Source organism: Psammomys obesus, unplaced genomic scaffold, assembly GCF_907164565.1.
Source record: "Psammomys obesus unplaced genomic scaffold, mPsaObe1.curated_primary_1811, whole genome shotgun sequence".
NCBI lineage: Eukaryota > Metazoa > Chordata > Mammalia > Rodentia > Muridae > Psammomys > Psammomys obesus.
This window is the reverse complement of record NW_026596143.1, coordinates 11,037,314-11,037,573: the sequence shown is the minus strand read 5'-3', so window position 1 is coordinate 11,037,573 and position 260 is coordinate 11,037,314.

Sequence of the window (260 nt, the reverse complement as noted above, 5' to 3'; positions counted from 1 at the left end):
ATCTATCTATCTATCTATCTATCTATCTATCTATCTATCTATCTATCCATCTATCCTGTGCATTGTTCTTTTGCCTACATGCATGCCTGTGTAAGGACATCAGATCGCCTGGAACTGGAGTTACAGACAGTTGTGAGCTGCCATGTGGTTGTTGAGAACTGAATTGAACCCAGGTCCTCTGGAAGAACAGCCACTGCTCTTAACTGCTTAGCCAGCTCTCCAGCCTCAAATCCTGCTTTTTCACAGTCTGGGAATCTGAG